Source organism: Paroedura picta, chromosome 4 (assembly GCF_049243985.1).
Source record: "Paroedura picta isolate Pp20150507F chromosome 4, Ppicta_v3.0, whole genome shotgun sequence".
Taxonomy (NCBI): domain Eukaryota; kingdom Metazoa; phylum Chordata; class Lepidosauria; order Squamata; family Gekkonidae; genus Paroedura; species Paroedura picta.
The window spans coordinates 43,830,441-43,839,449 of record NC_135372.1 but is presented as its reverse complement, the minus strand read 5'-3'; the positions used below and the strand labels follow the sequence as shown (position 1 = coordinate 43,839,449).

The 9,009-nt window shown below is 41.1% G+C and overlaps 1 long non-coding RNA gene across 1 annotated transcript in view; it reads left to right on the top strand.

Annotated features, from left to right (window-relative positions):
* The first annotated feature begins 263 nt into the window (after positions 1-263).
* Positions 264-9,009, top strand: part of LOC143836767 (uncharacterized) — a 191,083-nt gene continuing 182,337 nt past the window's right edge. The window contains exon 1 of the long non-coding RNA XR_013230720.1: positions 264-311. This is a non-coding gene — a long non-coding RNA (uncharacterized LOC143836767). The remainder of the gene's footprint in view (positions 312-9,009) is intronic.

Genomic DNA, 9,009 nt, shown 5'->3' with positions numbered 1-9,009 from the left:
TACTGAATCTATTATAAGGATATCCAGATATATGCTTTCGATGGTAGATCCAAAGCCAGCAAAGGTTCAGGAGAAGCAACAGGAAGTCTTTCCATTTTTGGGAGATACTGTTAGGGCATTTGATAGCCAACATTAAGAAAATACAGATGTAACATTTTAATAGTTTGGGTCTGTATTTCACCACGCTGAACGCTGTTCTCCAGTCAGAGGTTTGATACACTTTGTTCTTTTTCTCAGCCAGGGATGCAATAACAAGGGTGTCAAGCTGTGAATTGCAGTCCGTGATTGGTGAGATACTAGGCATGCTGAAGGTAAATTTACATAGATTCAGAGTACCTTTATTGGTATAAAATTGCAAAGCATAAAATGAAAATTTCAAACAGTTTCAGATGTAAAATCTATCGTAAAAGATTTTCATTTAAAATTGGCAGTAAAAACTTTGCTACTTTTATAATAGTTGCTGTGTCCCTCACATTTAGTATCATTTTAATCCAGTGTTTCTCATTAACACAGCTGAATTTCAATTTCTTCAGATAATTAGCTAACGGGTGACAAAATACTTCAAACGTAGGACACACCAGAAGTATGTGGTACAATGTGTCAGGGACACTACATCCATGTAAACAGTATCTCTCCTTTACAAAATTTACATATTGAAAAGGCTTGGTTTTTAGTCTCATTCACCCATGTGCTTTGGCAACCAGGCACACACATTTCTGAAGGGGAACAGGTTTATAAGTCAAACGCTCAAGCTCATTTCATCTTCATCTTGTGCAAGGACTCAGAGATCAGTTCCTGTGACTTTGACCCTGGCAATGACAACATTGATCCCATGATCAATGCTCTGTGACTGGAAATAGTCCATCTACAGCTGAGATAACTGCCTGCATTTCAGTCCCTAGTTGTTTGCTTGCTTGCTGCCCTATTCGTTTTTGATCGGCGTGGGTAAATGAAAGCAAGCTAAACATTTGGACAAATATAGTATTCCTCGAGGGTTTTTGTTTTTGCTCGTTCAAAGCATAGCATTAGTTATCAAGTCAAGTCAAGTCTTTATTATTACGGTACTAGACCAGTAGTCAAATTAAGGTACATAAAAACATCTGGCATTAACAAGATAAAAGAATCATTGATAACTTAAATATTATAAAAAATAAAAACATTCCAACTATAAGAATCATTCTGTTTTTAAAACTCACAAGCATTATCTCAAGCAATTGAGACTATCTCTGCCTAAGTTGCTCCGAATCCAACCAGCTCTTCCTTGTTTTGATTGCTCTCCAAGCAAATCTGGACACAACAGAAGTTATTTCTGTGCTTTTGTCTGACAACATGTCTGTGATTGTCTCTGAGTTAGGCTTATTCTGTAGGGAAGAAGTTTGTCTACTAAATAGCATTGGTTATGCGCACTGCACTTTTCTGTCCGGAATCTCAACTTCTCCATTATCAAGGACAGCGGTTTCTTAGGAATGCATGCCTTTTTGGTGTGTGCATGTGTTTCCCAAGCTTCTTCACTGAAATAGAATTTTAAGCTCCTGCTGAGACATTGCAATATTGTTCACTGCAAGAAACTATTTTGTTCTGCCTCAAAGGCAATACATTTTTATGTTTAATTTTGCCCAGGGTATCTACAACACTTGTTTATGTCCTTAAAATGCCTTTTAAAGAGATTGATTCCAATGCCTTGCCAGTAAATCCTGCTTCGAAGATTTAATTCGATCATTTATGCAGCAAGACAGAATTTACATCTTATTTTGGCAGCCTGAACGTCTGTTAGGTACACTGCAGCTGTAGCACCATCCAGCCGAATACATGAGGATGGGTGCATATATCTTGCATTCATCCCCTCACTAACATTTTAATTATGTCATTTTACTTAAAGTTTTATCACCAGCTCCAGATATCACTTTAGCTTGAAGCACTGTTTGGAAATTTTTACATCTCCAGTAAATCAAGTTCCTATAAATACTTTTACTTTTTTTCTCTTTTGTGAAAGCCGCAGAAAGTAATGAAGGCACATGCGAGAAGTGTAATATCTCTTGTGATGCAATGTTTCCATCCATTAAAATGTTCAAACTTCTCTTGGAATAAGCATGTAAAAAATGTCATTTGCTCACGTTCTTTCTGTGTTCCTGCTTCCCCTCGCCCCTATCAAGCCACAGCTGACTTTTAGAGACCCCATGTTTGTTTGTTTTTAAGGCAAGAGACATTTGTCATTGCTTGCCTCTGTGGCACAACCATGGTATTCCTTGGTGGTCTCCTTTCCAAACACTGGCTCTGGTTGCCGCCTATTGCAGGGAGCCTCGCTGAGACCAGTTTCCAGGGTTTTAAAGCCCCCTTCAAGCTTCTTAGGGGAACACTGAGAATGGACCATTGTTATTCTGTAGAGCCCACTTGTTTGGGTGGCTCCTTGCAGGGCAGACCTTCTGTGTAGGAGACATGAAAAAATTAGAACCCAGAAAGTTTAAGGGGGCATGAAGGGTCAGAAGTACAGAGGGTGGGGATTATGAAAAGTCCATATTTTAACAGAAAAGTACATGGAATGTTTGTTAGAACAGCTTTGGATCCCTAATGGCCCCCCAGACCCGGTTTGTAATTGCAGAACTGAGATGGGAGAGCCCTGAGAGAGGAGAATAGATTACACTAGCCCAAGCCGAAGGGCCCCCATGCAACCATGGCAGCTCACTCATTGCGGGACAGGCGTCTGAGCACCCATGGACTTCAACAAAACAGCAGAACTGTGAAGAGATGGTTAGGGGCAGGAGCCATAATTTGATTGGGCAGCCAATTAGGGGCATACAGGTTCCTACGGGCAACCTGACTGGCCAGTTAAACAGTCACACCAAACTCCTCCCAGGACTCCTTAACTCTTTTATTTATATATTCATGGTTACAGATAATAAACCTTCCTCTGCCTGAATTCTATTTCTGCTGTTGTAGAGGGTTCTTCCCTCCTGGGAATGGAAGGAAGAGGAGATTCTAGGTATCCATGGTTGCTCTATAAATTATGTCACCATACCCACTAGTGTACCACAACAAGGAAATGGAGATTTTTAGTGTGACATTTTTCTTGCTTGAAAGTGACTGGTATTGGTCAATTGCTATGTCTTCCTTAGATGATACCAGACATTATATTACCAATTTGTTTATGTGCCCTGTTTGGTGCTAATAAACATAATTGTTGCCATGATTCTGAGGATGACAACTGTTACTATGTATTTATCAATCACATGTGGATAAATACAGTGAAAACTAATTTTTAGGATTATTGGTAAACTAGAACTAAAGCCCATTTTATGTGGGAATAAAATGGGCGCTAGGCAGGCCGGGCTGGGGAAGCCTTTGGAGTGCGAAGGCTTCCCGGGGGCCGGGGCCGAGCAGGCAGGCGTTCTCCCGTCCTTGGGGACAGTCTCGCCGCGTCAGTGAGGCGGCAAGGCTGTCATGGGGGCGGCAGAAGGGCGGTGCGGTGGCGTTCCGACGGCTGGGAGCTGGGGTGTGCTCGCGGGCTTACCTGGGTGCAGCGGCGGGCGGCAAGGTAACGGAAAGCAGGCGCGGCGGCGAGTAGGAAGGGCAGCTCAGGCTGGTGGGCGGCGTGAAGGTTGGGCCGGCGATGGCGAGAGCAAGCAGGCATGGGCTGTAGTGCGCACATGCCTGTTGAAGTCACGGCGAGGGAGCTTTCGGGAGGCGCGGCGGCAGGGAGGTCTGGGAGCGTGGGCTTGGGGGCGGGGCGAGGGGCAGGGGCGTGCATCTGGGGGGTTGGGCAGGGGAACCAGGCATGCGCGAGAGTCCGCGCATGCCTGGTTCATTCCAGGTCGTTTGCGGAGGCCGTGCAGGCCGTGTGGCCTCCCTGCAACACAGACGGAAGGGGCGAAAAGGCTCAGGGAAGCAGCGAACGGCGTCAGGGTGAGTAGACTGGTGGCAATGGGCTGGGGTTGGGGACGGGCGGGGTGGGGGTGGGAAGGGGCAGGAGTGCAGCGGGTTGAGAGGTGGCCAGTGAGCGTCGTGTCATCATGGGGGGGTGCGGAAAGGGTTCAGGGGAGCGAGGGGGTAGTCAGTGGTTTGGGTGTCTTGAGTGTGCGGGAAGCGGCGGCACAGAAGTGTGGGGGTGTTAGGTGGGGGTTGTTGGCAATGTGGTCACAGGGGGCGGGAAAGGAACAGGGACACCGCGTCGAAGACTTTAAACTTTTACCTGAAACCCTGGTGAACCTCTGCCAGTCCAAGTAATTTGACCTTGATAAACAAAGATAGAGCAACTTCTTATGCTCTGCATGAGTAAAATCTATTAAACAGACTAAGTAGGATCATGAGTAGAATTCCCTGGGATTGTTATTTTAGTTTTGTTTTATAGTTTACATGGGGATAATATCTTTATTATGTTTTTGTTTGTTCTTTTTTTGTAAAATTATTATTCTTAGAATATCATCTGATGTCACTTCCACAAATTTCCTTACATGTAAAATTTGTTATATTGCTTTTTATCTGTTATTCTAAATCCTTTCCCTCTTTTTGGTTATTATTATTATTTTGCTTACTAGAAATTACTTTGGAAAGGTCATGGTAAACTTCTTTATTGTTGTCTGGAAGAGACAATTGGGTAATCCTTATCCAAACGTTGTACTCTCAATGCCAATTTCACATCTCTTGGGGGCGGGTGAAAGGCAGCAAGAAGATTTATTGATTGGAAAGATGATAGATAAAAGACTCTATGTAAGCAATTAGCAACACTGCAGTCCTAAATAGCATCACGGTCATGGAAATTCATGGACTAACTCAGGAAAGGACAGCACTATAAATCTCTCTCTCTCTCTCTCTCTCTTAGGAGGGCTAAGGTGTTGTGCAGGTGTTTAGCCTGATGTATAAAACCAGGAAACAAGAAAGGAGTTGCGTGGAAGTAACATGACTGATAGTTACAAACTTTGCAGTTCACATGTTTAATTGATTCCCCTCTCTTTGGCCTGTGCTCTAGAACTCTACTTTTGGATTTCTCTTTGGACTTGAAACTATGAGTGTGCTTTAACTGGTATCTGGACTTTGAAATAATATTTTGACTAACTCTACCTGCCTGCTGTGCGTCTGAAATCAGGATAACTGGTCTATAAGGGAAGGAAATTGGTAACTTTTCTAGATGCCAAATTAATACTCTAATGTATCAGATGCTGTGAAGAGAAAATACTTCATATGGTCTTTGTTGGGATCCATGTGCAATATTTAAAGATCTATTTAGTAGACCAACTTCAACATACCTTTGAAGCTAATTTTACACAATTGGTGAGAGAGCTCATGATCTATAGGGAGAATGTGATGCCTGTTATTATGTCCATTACTCTTAATTGTTCCCATACTTATCAGCACCCTTTAAAATTATACAGTATGAATGAAAATATATAGTTGGAGCCATCATAAACATCAGATCTGCCTTTGCAACAATCCAAAAGATTTATTGTCCTGATATTGTACGTTATTATTGTCCTAATAGACATTATCCTTATATACCAGAAGTGATTGATTCAATGGATTACTGTTGTTAAGAAAATAGCAGCAGGTATTATAAATACCTTTAAGTTGTCTACCCTATCAAGGTTCTTCTAAGAGCATTTTGAAAGAACTGAAGTACAATCATTTCATCATTACTGTTCTAGAAATATGGGATAAATTGAGAGTCATAAGCCTCAGACTTACTTCTTACATATCCCTTATAAATAATATAAACAGCCATATACAATGATAAAAATGTTCAGTTGAGTCATAATATCTTGTTAGTCAAGAAAGTTATTTAAAGTCTTCAATATTTAAACGGAGTATCATTAAGAAGTCTTCTGCATGAGAACTCTTGGTTTCAGTGCTTTCAAGAAAAACTTTGTTTTCTCTACTGTCCGTAGTGAAAGAGCAAGACCAACTCATGTCTAATTTTGATAACATTACATGTATACTATCTACACTTAATTAGATGATTATTTGCAATGACAAATATTTGGGTATCAACTTTAAAATGAAATTGAATAAAACCTTAAACAATGGCTTTTCTGATTCAACTTGAATAAGAATGGCTGTTAATGTTCCAGTCTGTAAAAATGAATTACTTCACTGTTTGTTTCTTACTGTTAATTGAATTTTTTTAAAAATTGAAAATACTAACATTTTATGTTGGAGCTGTTCTAACACACAAGCAGACATTTTTCCTCATGCAGGGGGAAGGGATAAGCACAACCTGGCTCATGAACATAAATTCATGATGAATTTTGACCAGTCAAGTTCATAAACTGAAAAACCACCATGAATCTCCATGAATTTCAGGGTAGTTTGTGGTGGTTCAGGATAAACAAAAAGCAGGCATTTAAATGGCTCCAAATTATTTAAACCTTTGCTTTCTGCCCATCACAAAAAATAGCTGAGCAGCAGTGAGTAGAAAGCAGGAGTTTAAATGGCTGCCCCTGATTTCTGCCCACCACCACTTTTCATGAGGAGTAAAAAGCAGGTTTTCTCCCCATTAAAAATGGTGAAGAGCCAAAAGTGGGGGTCACAAACTGCTACCAACCAATTCAGTTTGCAAGCCAGCCTCCTCGTTCCTATATATTTCTGGTTCAGTTCTTTGCTCGGCCATGAACCACGAAACACAATGAACCGCAAAAATGTAGTTCATGCCCATCTCTAGTAGTGACATTTTACAACTAAGGGGAAATTTACATTTGAAAGGGCAGAAAGCCTGGATATACACTGGGTAAATAAATAAGGTAGTATTAAGGCATTAGCTTACATTTGAAACACTGATTATACTTTTGGGGTCCAATGGCACCTGTAACTGATTTTAATTGACCTGGAATAGGTTAATGTCTCACAGAATTCTAGAAGCTAAATGGCATCTTTCTTTTTTTCCTTTCCTCACAGAAAGGTTAGTTAAATCTTGGGATCCAGCCAAAATGGCTGGACTTTTTAAGCAAATTCAATAAATCAATGATAATAAATATCTCAAAAAGCTGTCATTGAGCTGGTGCCTTTTAAAACCTCATGAAAACAAATTATCTGGATATTGGATTATTCAGGACATTTTAACTATGTGGAAGTGATATACTTAGTGGTGTGTGTTTTTGTTCTGCCATTAAGTTGTACTTTAATAATAATAATAAAAATTTCTAAAGAGAGCTCTTACCAGCCATCGTTAAGAATCCTTCTAGTAGTTCAACTGAAATAGGTCAATTGATCCAGTCTTTGTTCATGGATCTATAAAATAAATTTTTCACCCATCCAATGAAAGGAGTCCCTCTGCTCCCCTGTCTTCAAGTGCCCAGTTCCTCTCCTTCTTTCTTCTTCACATTATACTTATTTTTCTATCTTATACTGTCTCTTTCTGCCTTTCCCTTCAGTGATTTCTTACTATTCCCTCTTTGACAACAGTGTACACAATGTGACTCATGCGTCATCTGTCATAGCTCCTACACTGGGGAACAGCACATAGGAAAGGGATCCATCCACACAACGGAGGTGAGGTGTGTCCAAATGACTCAAAATGGTGGGCGCAGCAAAAAACAAACAAACCTACCATTTTTGCACTGAACAACCGCAAATTATATCTCATTAGACCCCACTTGAAAAGATGAAACTGTTTTTTCTAGGGATTCTTCTGCTGCGGGGCAAGTAAGGGGCAATTCGGGTCTGTACCCGAAGAAACAGATTTCGATGCAGAAATGAATGAAAAAGTTGACCATTTAAAAATGCAAATTTGAATGATATCACTAGTGCAGAAACTGTTACAGAGATCCTTGGGTGTCAGGCTGCTCCAAGAAATCGAAAAGGTTAGCATCAACTTAGCAGAGAAAGCTCTGAAGAAGGGAGAGATCCCTGGTCTGGCATACTGAGAAACTGCCTTTGGAAACTTGAAGGGTTGACAGAACTCAAGAACAGTACTGGTTTATTTAGAGAAGGGATTTGGGTGCTGAACAGAGTATACCAGCCTTCTGGAACTGAAATGAGTCTTTGAATGCTCAAAGAAAATATACTGGAGTTTTTGATAAAACACTGAAACAAAAGCATGTCATTTTATTTATTTATTTATTTATTTATTTATTTATTTATTTATTTATTCCCTTATTCTCACTGTGGTTTACAAGATAAAAATTGCAATAAAACCCATAGTTAAAACTATTAAAACCAATCTACGCTATCAACGTTATCAATGTTAGGCAACAGGCGAGCACTAACTAACCCCACTAACCCCCCCCCCAAACCGCCCCACGTTAGCCGAGGGACATCAGGTTGCTAATATGGGAGTGAAGCAATCAGATCATTCAGATAAACCCAGGGAGCCCAGATTTAATGTCAGGACCACCCGCCCTGGCCTCATCCATATGCCTGGCGGAAGAGCTCCATTTTGCAGGCCCTGCAGAAAGCTGTTAACTCCGACAGGGCCCTTAGCTCTTTCGGGAGCTCATTCCACCAGTTTGGGGCCACATTAGTGAAAAGCTAAATTACAGCAGTTGGCTATAGTTTTGAAGGACTTTAATTTGGTGATGTAATTCTGTTCTCATGGAAGTTCTCAACATAACAAACATTTCTAAATTCAGGGACATTGATTGCTGAGAAGCCCCTACCTACAAGCTTTATGTGAGCATCCATTTTTCTGCTCTCCTAATTTCCCTGTGCAGAATGAATGTGGAATAGCCCCTTAAAATGAAGAGCCAGGAGTATTGTGTCGCTTTGACGATTTATGCAATGGAGGTTTCATGCCGGGCTGCAGGCTGGAATTTTAGTCGTGGCAGGTTGCCCCACCTCGTCCTGCACCCACACGGGGGAGCATTTGGCCTGGTGCGCCTCATCTGCCCCCGATTTGTGCTCCTGCATGGGAGCTGCGGCAGTGAAGTTCCCAGTGCATAAACGGTCTTTGTGCATTACATTAGAATCTTTTGAAATCTTTGTGCATTAGAATCTTTGTGCATTAGAATCTTTTGAAATCATGCAAGAGGATTCTTCCCATAGTTTAGTTTCAGTAAATAACGGGTGTAGAATTTTATGAACTAC